Here is a 13,935-nt window from a genome sequence, read left to right as displayed (position 1 = left end):
GTCTCTTTTTGACTTCAAACAGCAGTTGGCTGTGTTCGGCAGCTGTACACTACGACAACGCTGTCGCAGCGAGAACAACTTAGATTTGCAACAGGCTATACGGGGCGTCCGCCCCTGGTAGCTGAGTGGTCGCCGGCACGGTAGCTCAGCGTATTCGGTCAGAGGGCTGCTTGCCCTCTGTAATAAAAAAAAAACCTGAGTAAAGGAAACAACGATAAACTTGAACGGATGTCTTGTGGCGTCCGCACAGACCAAACGCAACGATCTATATCGAAAAAAAAAAAGAAAAAAAATGGTCAGCGCGACAGAATGTCAATCCTAAGGGCCCGGGTTCGATTCCTGGCTTTGTCGAAGATTTTCCCTGCTCAGGGACTGGGTGTTGTGTCGTCCTAATCATCATCATTTCATCCCTATCGACACGCAATTTGCTGAAGTGGCGTCAAATTAAAAGACTTGCATCCGGCGAACGTTCTACCGGACGGGAGGCCCTAGTCACACGACATTTATTTTTAGACAGGGCTTTCCGTTACAAACTTCTAGTGCTTGTAGGGGAGAGTTAGTACATAATATTTTAAATTGGAATCTATGTTTGCTAGGTAGGTTTGCAACATGCAACAGGTTAGTAGTGATGGGGGCGGGGGGGGGGGGGGGGGGGTGCTTGTGTCGGATCAGTTGATCAGTTGATCAGTTGATGTCATTTGACGTCTGTCCTACCTCTGTCACCTGGTTCGAGCCTTATTCACATGTCTTGAATGGTATATACACTCAGAGTAAAATTTTGTATTGAACCAGAGATGGTCAATTGTAGTATCGATTGTGTAGTAGCGTCGGAAGAGTGTGTAGAGGAAACATAGTGAGATTTCGTCATCTGGGCAGCTCACGAATTCAAAGTCAACAAAAAATACCAAAATTATAATCAAATAGACAACACAAGTTGTGTCCCAGAACAAGTACATTGCCAGGTACTCACAATATGAATCACGCTACCACAATTGCGACACTTACAGTTCGAAAGAATTCAACTAGGGTGCACCAGTCACTATTAGATGGTGGGAGACTTCTCCATCCTCAATTCTCAACTATGTTTTAAAAAAGCTCCACTTGGGGAGGACGACTCAGTCCTGTGGCGAACCTGACTATCGCTTATTTCACGAAAAAACAGGAGGTCGCAGCAGAACATTCCCATTCTTGGTGTACAAATCGGACATCAACAAATAAGAGGTCGGTAGTGGCCAAGCACGTTGTAGGGGGAGTGTCTTTCGGTTGGATTCACCAAAAATTTGGAGCGAAAGTTACCGATTTTCTCATGTCGCTTGGGCGGCACCATGGCATCATGTCCTTTGATGTATGTACAATGTCCTGCTCAAATTATTCTCTGAGGACAGCAATGACAGCTCGGTGGTCTCTGTCTTCAGCAATGGCAGGCGCCGGCTCTTGTCATCAAAAGAACGGAGCGAGCCACACCCCCGGTTCCGTGAAATCCCCTGGGATGCTCGCCCCTCCTAATGAGACTCATTGACTTCCTTCTGCTGACAAATAGGAACTAAAGACACCAGTGGGAACACACCTTCCCAGTGAGAAAAACGCAAATTTTTCATCCCACGAAACCATGCCCAGTACTCTCGATAAAAACTACGAAATAGTGGTAGAAAAATGAGACAACGCCTCTTAGAGAATGATAAACCTTTCGGGATGTAAAGTGGTCGTGTTTCAAGAAACTCTTAGGAACAGAAGAGTTTCTTGGAGCACGACCTTACATCCCGATGGGTTTACCAGCAGCTGTGTCATCCGGTCGTGAAAGTCTTCATTCTATGATCGCTTAGAGACGTTCAATAATCATGTCACAATGCTTTCTGAGTGTGACATTAATGCCACTGAGCGATTCAGCAGGCAGAGACAGGTGAGTTTTGAGGGCGATGTTATGACCAAGACGGCTTCCGATGTTACTGATGTAAAGCAGTATGTACCTCTCCGTGCACCCTAAAACACTGGCAACCAGAACCTCTAGTTTCAATATAGAACGAAGAGGTGCAGTAATTAATAAGGCGCACACACACACATTTTGGAGGACTGAGATGCACGTCTCCAACCAGGAATTCATGTTTAAATTTTCCATGTTATTGTTGTGGTTTTCAGTCCAGAGACTGGTTTGATGCAGCTCTCCATGCTACTCTATCCTGTGCAAGCTGCTTCATCTCCCAGTACGTGCTGCAGCCTACATCCTTCTGAGTCAGCTTAGTGTATTCATCTCTTGGTCCCCCTCTACAATTTTTACCCTCCACGCTGCCCTCCAATACTAAACTGGTGATCCCTTGATGCCTCAGAACATCTCCTACCTACCGATCCCTTCTTCTAGTCAAGATGTGCCAAAACTCCTCTTCTCCCCAATTCTATTCAATACCTCCTCATTAGTTATGCGATCTACCCATCTGATCTTCAGCATTCTTCGGTTGGATTCACCAAAAATTTGGAGCGAAAGTTACCGATTTTCTCATGTCGCTTGGGCGGCACCATGGCATCATGTCCTTTGATGTATGTACAATGTCCTGCTCAAATTATTCTCTGAGGACAGCAATGACAGCTCGGTGGTCTCTGTCTTCAGCAACGGCAGGCGCCGGCTCTTGTCATCAAAAGAACGGAGCGGGCCACACCCCCGGTTCCGTGAAATCCCCTGGGATGCTCGCCCCTCCTAATGAGACTCATTGACTTCCTTCTGCTGACAAATAGGAACTAAAGACACCAGTGGGAACACACCTTCCCAGTGAGAAAAACGCAAATTTTTCATCCCACGAAACCATGCCCAGTACTCTCGATAAAAACTACGAAATAGTGGTAGAAAAATGAGACAACGCCTCTTAGAGAATGATAAACCTTTCGGGATGTAAAGTGGTCGTGTTTCAAGAAACTCTTAGGAACAGAAGAGTTTCTTGGAGCACGACCTTACATCCCGATGGGTTTACCAGCAGCTGTGTCATCCGGTCGTGAAAGTCTTCATTCTATGATCGCTTAGAGACGTTCAATAATCATGTCACAATGCTTTCTGAGTGTGACATTAATGCCACTGAGCGATTCAGCAGGCAGAGACAGGTGAGTTTTGAGGGCGATGTTATGACCAAGACGGCTTCCGATGTTACTGATGTAAAGCAGTATGTATCTCTCCGTGCACCCTAAAACACTGGCAACCAGAACCTCTAGTTTCAATATAGAACGAAGAGGTGCAGTAATTAATAAGGCGCACACACACACATTTTGGAGGACTGAGACGCACGTCTCCAACCAGGAATTCATGTTTAAATTTTCCATGTTATTGTTGTGGTTTTCAGTCCAGAGACTGGTTTGATGCAGCTCTCCATGCTACTCTATCCTGTGCAAGCTGCTTCATCTCCCAGTACGTGCTGCAGCCTACATCCTTCTGAGTCAGCTTAGTGTATTCATCTCTTGGTCCCCCTCTACAATTTTTACCCTCCATGCTGCCCTCCAATACTAAACTGGTGATCCCTTGATGCCTCAGAACATCTCCTACCTACCGATCCCTTCTTCTAGTCAAGATGTGCCAAAACTCCTCTTCTCCCCAATTCTATTCAATACCTCCTCATTAGTTATGCAATCTACCCATCTGATCTTCAGCATTCTTCTGTAGCACCACATTTCGAAAGCTTCTATTCTCTTTTTGTCTAAACTATTTATCGTTCACGTTTCACTTCCATACATGGCTACACACCATACAAATACTTTCAGAAAAGAGTTTCTGACACTTCAATCTATACTCGATGTTAACAAATTTCTCTTCTTCAGAAACACTTTCCTTGCCATTGCCAGTCTACATTTTATATCCTTCTACTTCGACCATCATAAGTTATTTTGCTCCCCAAATAGCAAAACTCCTTTACTACTTTTAAGTGTCTCATTTCCTAATTTATTTCCCTCAGCATCACCCGAGTTAACTCGACTACATTCCATTATCCTCGTTTTGCTTTTGTTGACGTTCATCTTATATCCTCCTTTCAGGACACAGTCCATTCCGTTCAACTGCTCTTCCAAGTCCTTTGCTGTCTCTGACAGAATTACAATGTCATCCGCCAACCTTAACGTTTTTATTTCTTCTCCATGGATTATAATACCTACTCCGAATTTTTCTTTTGTTTCCTTTACTGCTTGCTCAATATACAGATTGAATAACATAGGGGAGAGGCTACAAGCCTGTCTCACTCCCTTCCCAACCACTGCTTCCCTTTCATGCCCCTCGACTCTTGTAACTGCCATTTGGTTTCTGTACAAATTGTAAATAGCCTTTCGCTCCCTGTACTTTACCCCTGCCGCCTTCAGAATTTGAAATAGATTATTCCAGTCAACATTGTCAAAAGCTTTCTCTAAGTCTACAAAGGTTAGAAACGTAGGCTTGCCTTTCCTAAATTTTCCACAACTGCCGCAAATCATTTGAGGCGTATTTCCAGATGATTCCCTTGAAAATCACACTACGGTTTCCTGCCACATTATCGTTAAATCATTGTAGACTGCTGTTAGATACATGCAGCAGTACAAACTAGGAGTATCTTCTTACCACTACTTCCAGATAACTATGTTTCCAATCTGTTTGCAGTCCTGTTTTCTCTTCTGAATAACCGCGGGACTCTAGTCCGATGCTGAACTTGGTGGGTCTAAATATCGTTCGTAAGACGTACATTTTGGAAGGAGCAGAGCATGTCGAAATTAATTGTACATCACTTGTTGAGATACGCCTATAAGCTGTGGATCACGCCGTATATATTACATAAAGAAACACACACAGTAAGCGGTCGTATCTCTTAACTAATCTCTACCACACGAGTGGGCAAACGACGGCCAACGGGCTGGATCCGGCACGCGACTGGTTTCAGTCCGGCCGGCTGAGGAAATTCGTGGGAGAGAGAGAGAGAGAGAGAGAGAGAGAGAGAGAGAGAGAGAGAGAGAGAGACCGAGGTGCTCCAGATTCTTGCAACTAAAGTTTTTGAGACAGCTGTTGTAAAGCGTCGAAGTAAAGAAACAATTTCCACGACGCGTATGTAAATGTAAACAACTGAAGAGGAGGCGAACATAAAATGAATGTACTCTCAAAATTGAGTGTTTTGAAACATAATTTGCTGGCTTGCTGTGTCTGGAGAGGAATGCCTTTCATATCGGTGCGTTACCTCACGAACATTAACGTCACGGACGCTATATCTTTGACTTCATGCGCTAAGAATGCTGCTGTAGCGCCACGTGACTACGTCATGGAGGTAAATGAAGACGGAAGTTGTCATACGTCTCAAACTTGAAGCTGACGTCCGCATTTTTTTTTCATGTCAGAGTAGCACTTCCAACCTACGTCCTCAATTATCTGCTGGATGTATTCCGATCTCAGTCTTCTTGTACAGTTTTTGCCCGCTACAGCTCCCTCTAGGAGCATGGAACTCATTCCCTCATGTCTTAACAGATGTCCTATCATCCTGTCCCTTCTCCTTGTCGGTGTTTTCCACATATTCCTTTCCTCTCCGATTCGGCGCACAAATTCCTTATTCCCTACCTTATCAGTCCACCTAATTTTCAACATTCGGCTGTAGCACCATATCTCAAATGCTTTAATTCTCTTCTGTTCCCGTTTTCCCACAGTCCATGTTTCACTACCATACAATGCTGTGCTCCAGACGTACACTCTCAGAAATTTCTTCCTCAAATTAAGGCCTATGTTTGATAGTAGGAGACTTCTCTTGGTCAGGAATGCCCTTTCTGCCAATGCTAGTCTGCTTTGAGGTCCTCTTTGCTCCGTCCGTCTTTGGTTATTCTGCTGCCTAGGTAGCGGATTTCCTTAACTTCATCTACTTCGTGACCGTCAACCCCAATGTTAAGTTTCTCGCTGTTCTCACTTCTGCCATTTCTCATTACTTTCGTCTTTCTTCGATTTACTCTCAATCTATATTCTATACTCATTAGATTGCTCATTCCATTCAGCAGATCATTTAATTCGTCTTCACTTTCACTCAGGATAGCAATGTCATCAGCGAATCGTATCATTGATATCCTTTCACCTTGAATTTTAATTCCACTCCTGAACCTTTCTTTTATTTCCATCATTGCTTCCTCGATGTACAGATTGAACAGTAGGAGCGAAAGACTATATCCCTGTCTTACATCCTTTTTAACCTGAGCACTTCTTTCTTGGTCGTCCAGTCTTATTATTCTCTCTTGGCTCTTGTACATACCGTACATATACTACCCATCTTTCCCTATAGTTTATCCCTATTTTTCTCAGAATTTCGAACATCTTGCATCATTATACATTGTCGAACGCTTGTCCCAGATCGACAAATCCTATGAACGTGTCTTTAATTTTCTTCAGTCTTGCTTCTGTTATCAACGGCAATGTCAGAATTGCCTCTCAGGTGCCTTTACCTTTTCTAAAGCCAAACTGATCGTCATCTAACACATCAATTTTCTTTTCGTTTTTTCTATATATTATTCTCGTCATCAACTTGGATGCATTATCTGTTAAGCTGATTGTACGATAATTCTCGCACTTCTCAGCTCTTGCAGTCGCTGGAGTTGTGTGGATAGTATTTTTCCGAAAATCAGATGGTATATCGCCAGACTCAGACATTCTACACACCAAAGTGAATAGTTGTTTAGTTGCCGCTTCCCTCAATGATTTTAGAAATTCTGATGGAATGTTATCTCTCCCTTCTGCCTTATTTGATCTTAAGTCCTCCAAAGCTCTCTTAAATTCTAATATTGGATCCGCTATCTCTTCCGAATCAACTTCTGTTTCTTCTTCCCCCTGAAAGAGGCCTTCAATGTACTCTTTCCATCTATCCGCTCTCTCCTCTCCATTCAGCAGTGGAATTCGCGTTGTACTCTTAATGTTACCACCCTTGCTTTTAATTTCACCGAAGGTTGTTTTGATTTTCGTATATGCTGTCAGTCCTTCTGGAAATCATTTTTTTTTCGATTTGTTCACATTTTTCCTGCAGCCATTTCTTCTTAGCTTCCATGAACTTCCTATTTATTTCATTCTTTAGCGACTTGTATTTCTGTATTCTTGAATTTCCCTGAAAATTTTTGTACTTTCTTCTTTCATCGATCAACTGAAGTATTTCCTCTGTTATCCATGGTTTGTTCGCAGTTACCTTCTTTGCACTTATGTTTTTCTTTCCAACTTCTGTCATTGCCCTTTTTAGAGATGTACAATCCTCTTCAACTGTACTGCCTGCTGAGCTATTCTTGATTGCTGTATGATGAAATATGAAAGCTCGTAACTAACGAACTATCTGTTGTTATATCATACAGCATGGTAAATGCTTATAAACGTCGAAAACATCGAAATGGAATTCAGACTACTAAAAATAAGCAAATTATAAAAGGAGAAATATAGTCTAATTGTGATATGTTTGGTTATTCCTGAAAAAACTGAGAGAGTTGCTGGAGAGAAATATTGCGGGAGAGGAGACAAATAGGCTACTGTTGGAAAGGAAGGGCTGCATGTTACACAGATTAGGCTATCATTACTAAGAAATGACTTACAAACATGTCAAAGCAAAATATCGATTTTACGGCGTCCAAGCGTTTAAGATTATACCCTTATTCAAATTTATAGCGTTGCACAATGCTGGAACATGTTTAAAAATTGTATTGTTTCTTCCCTGTAAATTTCTGTTGTTGGCCATACACTGAATGACACAATATAGGTAAGATTTCAAAGTAGGAAAACGTGTAAACTAGAGTGACAATCTAATAAAACAAGAACTCTATTCTGCATAGAGGTATACCACTACGCAATTCTGTTTCTTCGACATTTCAATAATCTTTCACTTCCTTGATATGCACAATATACACACATCCAAAAAATGTTTTGCATCACCTCAGTTCCCAGAACTCCTGAAGATAGATGTTGGCTGTGGATCTTGTATCACAGACACAATCCCTTTGACTGTTCAGAGATCTCACTAAAACCGCCTAAAGATGTAAACAATCATGTATGAGCAACGCCTATTAGACGGAGAGGATCCGACAACCGATCAGTTCCAGTCATTCCACCAGGAAGGACGTACACGGCTCGTGTTGTCTATAGTTCAACCATGCCTAGACGGTTAGTACCGTGGTTCGATCGAGTCCACATTGTTGCTTTGTTCCAGGAAGGTCTCTCAACGAGGGAAGTGTCCAGCCGTCTTAGAGTGAACCAAAGCGATGTTGTTCGGACATGGAGGAGATTCAGAGAGACAGGAGCTACCGATGACATGCCTCGCTCAGGCCGCCCAAGGGTTACTACTGCAGTGGATGACTGCTATCTACGGATTATGGCTCAGAGGAACCCTGACAGCAACGCCACCATCTTGAATAATTCTTTTCGTGCAGCCACAGGACGTCGTGTTACGACTCAAATTGTGCACAATAGGTTGCATGATGCGCAACTTCACTCCCGACGTCCATGGCGAAGTCCATCTTTGCAACCACGAGACCATGCAACGCGGTACAGATGGGCCCAACAACGTGCCGAATGGACCGCTCAGAACTGGCATCACGTTCTCTTCACCGATGAGTGTCGCATATGCCTTCAACCAGACAATCGTCGGAGACGGGTTTGGAGGAAACCCGGTGAGGCTGAACGCCTTAGAAACACTGTCCAGCGAGTGTAGCAAGGTGGAGGTTCCGTGATGTTTTGGGGTGGCATTATGTGGGGCCGACGTACGCCGCTGGTGGTCATGGAAGTCGCTGTAACGGCTATACGATACGTGAGTGCCATCCTCCAACCGATAGTGCAACCATATCGGCAGCATATTGGCGAATCATTCGTCTTCATGGACGACAATTCGCGCCACCATTGTGCACATCATGTGAATGACTTCCTTTAGGATAACGACAGCTTGTTCTCCAGACATGAACCCTATCGAACATGCCTGGGATAGATTGAAAAGGGCTGTTTATGGACGACGTGACCCACCAACCACTCTGAGGGATCTACGTCGAATCGCCGTTGAGAAGTGGGACAATCTGGACCGTGTCTTGACGAACTTGTGGATAGTATGCCACGATGAGTACAGGCAGGCATCAATGGAAGAGGATGTGCTACTGGGTGTTAGAGGTACCGGTGTGTACCAGCAGACTGGACCACCACCTCTGAAGGTCTCGCTGTATGGTGGTACAACATGCAATGTGTGGTTTTCATGAGAAATAAAAAGGGCGGAAATGATGTTTTTGTTGATCTCTATTCCAATTCTCTGTACAGGTTCCGGAACTCTCGGAACTTTTTTTGATGTGTGTACAATAGCATGCATTGCTTCTTTCCTCACTGCACACGTTTATGGGCTAACAAAGAAAACGCAGGTAAGTTTTTTTCAAACGCAAACATTAAAAATGTTGTGCATACGAGGTGAAAGCAAAAACGTAACGAATAAGAAGCTGTACTAGTAGGCAAACAAGCATTGATTTCGCAGTTCTATTTCGTATTAAAAAAAAAGTCATTTGACTGGGGCCTCCCTTCGGGTAGACCGTTCGCCGGGTGCAAGTCTTTCGATCTGACGCCACTTCGGCGACTTGCGCGTCGATGGGGATGAAATGATGATGATTAGGACAACACAACTCCCAGTCCCTGAGCGCAGAAAATCTCCGACCCAGCCGGGAATCGAACCCGGGCCCTTAGGATGGACATTCCGTCGCGCTGACCACGCAGCTAACGGGGGCGGACTATTTGGTATTGATACAACTTCAGTTAAAGTGGAATTAACAGATTACGAAAGATTTCACATCACATCTTTCTCTTCTCGGTTACTCGAAATAGATCAACAAAAAACAAGTTACATTAACGAGGTCAAATGTGTCGTACTACTAGAACAAATATGCATTCACGAACAGAAGAACGTTAGAAATTGCCTTCCTGACGCCATTTTGTCCATATAAACACTGTAATTTTTAGTATTTAAAATAGCTATTTCACGCACACGACAGAAATAAATTTTGGGCTATTTAAGATGCCAACAGGTACGCCCACTCTGGCTTCAAAACAAGGTACAGCGTAAGTCTATTACGCCGTGTGTCTTCTTTTTACCTTCGCGAGCTTAAGTAAATATGTGAACCAGGGCCGCGGGTAACCAAAGGCTGCCCATGATTGCTCTACCAGACAGTACCACGAACTGGTGAAACCCCGTCGATAGCTGGTTTTTCAGCCGACAGAAAAACTCTTCCTGAATATCTTTCTCCTCCTGCATTTAGAACGCAACAATGAATAGATATGTTTCGTCTTGCCTGTTTAAGTCAACAAATTCATCGTTTGCATAAATTACGGAAAACCATGATAAAACACCGGAAATTAGGGAAAACTGGAAGCAAATGACACGAAGAATTGAATATCTTTTTAGTAGTATATCTGGAGAGTGGGAAGGTAGTTGACATGGTAATGAGATCAGACAGATGGTATAGTCAGATAACCAAATAGGCAACACAAGTTGTGTGGTGGAACAAGTAAGTTACGAGCTGCTGAGAATATACTCCAACTTTGAGAGCGGACTTGCACAGGTAGGAGACAAAAAAAAAAAATGGCTCTGAGCACTATGGGACTCAACTGCTGAGGTCATTAGTCCCCTAGAACTTAGAACTAGTTAAACCTAACTAACCTAAGGACATCACAAACATCCATGCCCGAGGCAGGATTCGAACCTGCGACCGTAGCGGTCTTGCGGTTCCAGACTGCAGCGCCTTTAACCGCACGGCCACTTCGGCCGGCGGTAGGAGACAGGTTAAACTCAGATTTGTCGAGATGTTTAAGTATTCATCCTTCTGTTCTTCATAGTCTGTGGCAGCATAGTTCCCCGTGCTAGAAGGCGCACACCGATGATCAATATTTGCTGTGCTCACTAAGGAATAATTCCTGGATCCTACCGCACCTACGGACTTCCTTCCTTTGCTGCAGCCGCTATGAGGGCTATATCGAACACTGGTCCCAGAAGGCTCAATGGTGTCATGTGTGTGTTAGGCGTATCACAAGTCACCGTACAGCGTATGTCAATGACTACACAATGTGTCAGTATGATTTGCCCCGTTCCAACGCGGTTCGCGGGTTTATTTATTATTTATTTATTTACTATATGGCAACCATTAGGAGTTTTCGAATCACAAGAGTAGTTATAAATGTACAAAGATCGCTAAAATACTACATATCTTCAACAGAGCTCTCCAGTGTAATATAATAGAAATGACAATAGCTATAGAAAAATATTAAGGTATTCTATGCAGTTTATCACTCCACTCCTCACTGTCGAAAGGACTCTTGTAGACACGAGCGGGACAAGTTGATACAACTTTAGTAACTGTCGGTCGATTCAGCACCACGGCCACAAAATTGTGATGAAGATTTGTCCCACGTGTGGAGAGTGTCTGCACAGCTTTCATGGCCAGTTTGGAGTAGTCCAAATCTCACGAGGCTGATCAAATTCAGTGAACTTCTCCTGGATGCAGCACGGTTTCAGGCATTGTGCAGGACAGTTTTGTTGCCAGCAACGTTTTCATTCGCCGATGGCATTTAATTCATTTTCAACAAGTATCTTGGCTGCAATAAGAATGGGATATCTTGATCTTAATCTTTTTTTTTTCGCTCGATAGGGAATACATCATTCAGTAGTGGAATCTTCTGATATTCACGTAACAGCGAACTGTGCCGTCTGATATCAGGTGGTGGAATCTGACTAAAGCAGTGAGAGAAGATCATATTGACCTACCGATTCGTTAAGTAGATGTCTACCTTTTTCAGATATGGACTATTCATCCAGAGAGAGGTACAGTACTTTGCTGTTGAGTACACAGCAGAATGGATAGGACAGGAGAGCACTGTGACCTTGAACTTGGACTAGTCATTGGATGTCACCTGAGGACAGTACAACCCGTCAAAGGCTACCCAAATTGACTGTTGGTGATGTGATGCGATTGTGAAGCGAGAACGCGAAGTAACATCCGAAGCTAAACCAAAAAAAGGCAAGATCTCACGTCCTGACGGACAGGGACCCTCGAACATTTAGGAGGGTGGTTGTAAAAATCGGGCGAAAGCAACTGGAGGAATCACTCATGAGTTCCAAGATGCTACCAGAAATACAGGTAGTACAATGACTGTGCGCATGGAGTTAGAAAGAATGGGCTACAATGGTCCAGCTGCACCTCGTAAGGCACATATTTCTCTGTCAGTGCTAAGCCACGACTGAGCTGGTGCCAAAACGGACGTCACTAGATAGAGGGTGTCTGGAAACGAGTGATTTGAACTGATGAACTAGGTTACACTCTGTGGCAGGGTTTAGAGGGGATGGACTTGGTGAATTCCTGAAGAACATTACCTGTTATGATGTGCAATGCCAACAGTAAGTACGAAGGAGGTGGAGTTACGGTAAGGGTTGTTTCTCGTGATTAGGTATGATCCTCTTATTGCGCTAAAGAAAATGCTAAATGCGGAAGGACATCAACATTCACTACTGGACATTAAAATTGCTACACCACGAAGATGACGTGCTGCAGACGCGAAATTTATGCGACAGGAAGAAGATGATGTGATATGCAAATGATTAGCTTTTCAGAGCATTCACACAAGGTTGGCGCCGGTGGCGACACCTACAACGTGCTGACATGAAGAAAGTTTCCAACCGATTTCTCATACACAAACAGCAGTTGACCGGCGTTGCCTGGTGAAACGTTGTTGTGATGCCTCGTGTAAGGAGGAGGAATGCGTACCATCACGTTTCCGACTGTGGTAAAGGTCGGATTGTAGCCTATCCCGATTGCGGTCTATCTTATCACGACATTGCAGCTCGCGATGGTCGACATCGAATGACTGTTAGCAGAATATGGAATCGGTGGGTTGAGGAGGGTAATACGGAACGCCGTGCTGGATCCCAACGGCCTTGTATCACTAGCAGTCGAGATGACAGGCATCTTATCCGCATGGCTGTAACGGATCGTGGAGCCACGTCTCGACCCCTGAGTCAACAGAGTTTGCAAGACAACACCCATCTGCACGAACTGTTCATCGATGTTTGCAACAGCATGGACTATCAGCTCGGAGACCATGGCTGCGGTTACCCTTAACGCTGCATCACAGACAGGAGCGCCTGCTGTGGTGTACTCAACGACGAACCTGGGTGCACGAATGACAAAACGCCATTTTTTCGGATGAATCCAGGTTCTGTTTACAGCATCATGATGGTCGCATCGGTGTTTGGCGACATCGCGGTGAACGCACATTGGAAGCGTGTATTCGTCATCGCCATACTGGCGTATCACCCGGCGTGATGGTATGGGGTGCCATTGGTTACACGTCTCGGTCACCTCTTGTTCGCATTGACGGCACTTTGAACATCTGTATGGCCGTTACATTTCAGATGTGTTACGACCACTGGCTCTACCGTTCATTCGATCCCAGCGAAACCCTACATTTCAACAGGATATTGCACGACCGCATGTTGCAGGTACTGTACGGGCCTTTCTGGATACAGAAAATGTTCGACTGCTGCCCTGGCCAGCACATTCTCCAGAATTCTCTCACCAATTGAAAACGTCTGGTCATTGGTGGCCGAGCAACTGGCTCGTCACAATACGCCAGTCAGTACTCTGGATGAACTGAGGTATCGTGTTGAAGCTGCATGGGCAGCTGTACCTGTACAAACCATCCAAGCTCTGTTTGACTCAATGCCCAGCCGTATCAAGGCCAGAAGTGGTTGTTCTGGGTACTGATTTCTCAGGATCTGTGCACCCAAATGGCGTGGAAATGTAATCGCATGTCAGTTCTAATATATATATATTTGTCCAGTGAATACGCGTTTATCATCAGCATCTCTTCTTGGTGAGGCAATTTTAATGGCCAGTAGCGTATTTTATACCACCGCGTAGTCTGTACAATAGAAAACAATTCGGAGACAGTGATTGTTTGTATCAGCATGATCGTGCACATTG

This window comes from Schistocerca americana, chromosome 6 (genome assembly GCF_021461395.2).
Source record: "Schistocerca americana isolate TAMUIC-IGC-003095 chromosome 6, iqSchAmer2.1, whole genome shotgun sequence".
NCBI classification, from domain to species: domain Eukaryota; kingdom Metazoa; phylum Arthropoda; class Insecta; order Orthoptera; family Acrididae; genus Schistocerca; species Schistocerca americana.
Note: the sequence above shows the minus strand (reverse complement) of the source record.